We start from the raw sequence: 2,510 nt of genomic DNA, 5'->3' as shown, positions 1-2,510 counted from the left end.
AAAAGCTCTTACCCAACTTCTGCTTTTAATTGAATCTGCCTGTCCATGGTATCCCCTACGAGGAAACCTTGATGTAGAAGCATGGGAACGTATTGGTAATATTATTTGTGACATGAACATCCCAGCTTCAGTTCTCATTGCTTGGCATCACTGCCCCCTCGCTTTACAGTCCCTACAGGCAGCTCCTTCTGCTCCCTCCCCTAGTAAAGAAAATGTTTACGACCCCTTTTTTTTCCACACCTCCCAAGGCTGATTTCTCTCAACATGAGTCTCTTATGGAAAGATGTTTGTGAGAGGGCCGTGAGAAAGAGGGGCTTTCTGCGTATCCTGTCATTCGGGGATCAGGACTGCCCCATCACGATGGCCTTGATTTTCAAGTTTTTAAAGAACTCCGTAGAAGTATGATAGAAAACGGTTTACAGTCTTCCTTTACAAGGGGATATGTAGAAGCTATAGGACAGAACTATGAGATGACCCCATGGGATTGGAACCTTTTGATGCGAACAGTTTTAACCCCTGCTCAATTTAGTGTATGGAGCCAAGAATATAAAGAACATTGTAACCTTTATGCCGTAGACAACCTCAATCATAATATTCCTATCAGCCTTGATACGCTCCTGGGTACTGGAAATTATTCTACCCCCCAAGCCCAAAGCCAAATGAATAGACAAACTTTTAGTCAAGCATCAAATGCTGCCACTAAAGCATGGGGTAAGGTCCCTGACTCTAAAACACCTACAGGCTCCTTTGCCACTATCCGACAAGCAGCAAACGAGCCTTACATAGATTTTATAAACCGCCTTCAAACGACAATCTCCCGACAGGTAGACAATCAACAAGCGGCTGAAGTTCTCTGTCTCCAGCTTGCTTATGAAAGTGCTAATTCTGACTGTCGGGCTGTTTTAACTCCCTTGAAGGCAAGAGATCCTAGTCTGGCTGATATGATCAAAGCATGCCAACATGTCTGCACAGAGACCCATAAAGCTCAGATTTTAGCAGCAGCCCTCCGTCCATCTACTGCTACCTGTTTTGGGTGTGGTAAGCCTGGACATTTTAAGAAAGACTGTCACAGCTCAGAAAATAAAAATGCCAATACTAAACTTCCATCTCGAAAATGTCCTTGCTGTAGCAAAGGTTTTCATTGGGCTAATCAGTGTAGATCTCAATTTGACAATCAAGGAAACCCCTTGTCGGGAAACGAGAGGAGGGGTGAGAGCTCTTGCGCCCCGAAAAATCCAGAGAGCCCTTAAGCATGGAATGTAGATACCGCAGCATAGATTCCAAACAACAGAGCCTACAGATTAATGATTTAAAGGCGGCTATAGAAGAAAGTGCAAGACTAGATTTACCTTTAGCAGAAGGGGCTATATTAGATGAGGCAGGAAAAGTTTTTCTTATTGCAAGTCAAGTTTGGGGACCCCTGCCTCAGGGTTATGTGGGACTCTTACTGGGTCTTTCGGAAGTTACATCTCAAGGGCTAACTATACATCCTAGTGTAATAGATTCTAAATATAAAGGTCAAATAAAGATTATGGTCTCCAGTCTGTCTTATTGGAATATTACCCCTTCTGAGAAAATAGCACAACTGCTTTTACTCCCTTTTGTTGTCCCCTCTGCCCGTACTACACCAGGGCAGGGGGAGGGTTCCGATCACACAGATGCCTTCTGGGTCACCAAATTACAATCTTCTCGACCTTATCTCACTGTCCGGGTCAATGATCGCATATTTAAAGGATTGGTAGATTCTGGAACAGATGTAACTATTTTCTCCTCTGATACTTGGCCTTCTTCATGGCCTAAAACACAGTCTACTAAAACCCTTATTTGGGTTGGAGGAGTACAATGTCCTTTTCAAAGCGCATTTCCAGTTATTTGTTATAGCCCTGATGGACAGCCTGCTTCTATCAGCCCTTTTATTCTCCCTTTGCCTATTACACTATGGGGATGAGACCTACTTTCTCAGTGAAATGTTCAGAATGGCACTTCTCAGGATTTTTTGTAGAGGCCACTGCTCACACAGACCCTTTACTAAAGTTAACTTGGATATCTGGCCCCCCTGTTTGGGTTGAGCAGTGGCCCATTAAAGAAGAGAAGTTAAAACATCTAGAAAAACTTGTTCAGGAACAATTAGAAGCCGGACACATCCGGCCTTGTAGCCCTTGGAACACACCTGTTTTTTGCATTCCTAAGAAGTCTTAACAAATGGAGACTCCTACAAGACTTAAGGGCTATTAACCAGTGCCTCGTCCCTATGGGACCTCTTCAACCTGGAGTCCCCAATCTGGCTTGCATTCCTCAAACATATCATATTATCATTATTGATCTTAAAGATTGTTTTTTTACAACCCTACTTCATCCTGACGATTGTGCTAAATTTGCTTTCTCAGTCCCTTCTGTAAATAATTCTCGGCCCATGCAGCGATATGAGTGGACTGTCCTCCCACAAGGCGTGATAAATAGTCCAACTATCTGTCAATATTATGTTGATAAGGCTCTTAAGCCAGTCCGAA

Source organism: Trichechus manatus, unplaced genomic scaffold (genome assembly GCF_000243295.1).
Source record: "Trichechus manatus latirostris isolate Lorelei unplaced genomic scaffold, TriManLat1.0 scaffold00035, whole genome shotgun sequence".
Taxonomy (NCBI): domain Eukaryota; kingdom Metazoa; phylum Chordata; class Mammalia; order Sirenia; family Trichechidae; genus Trichechus; species Trichechus manatus.
The sequence above is the reverse complement of the archived record's forward strand: the minus strand, read 5'-3'. Positions refer to the sequence as shown.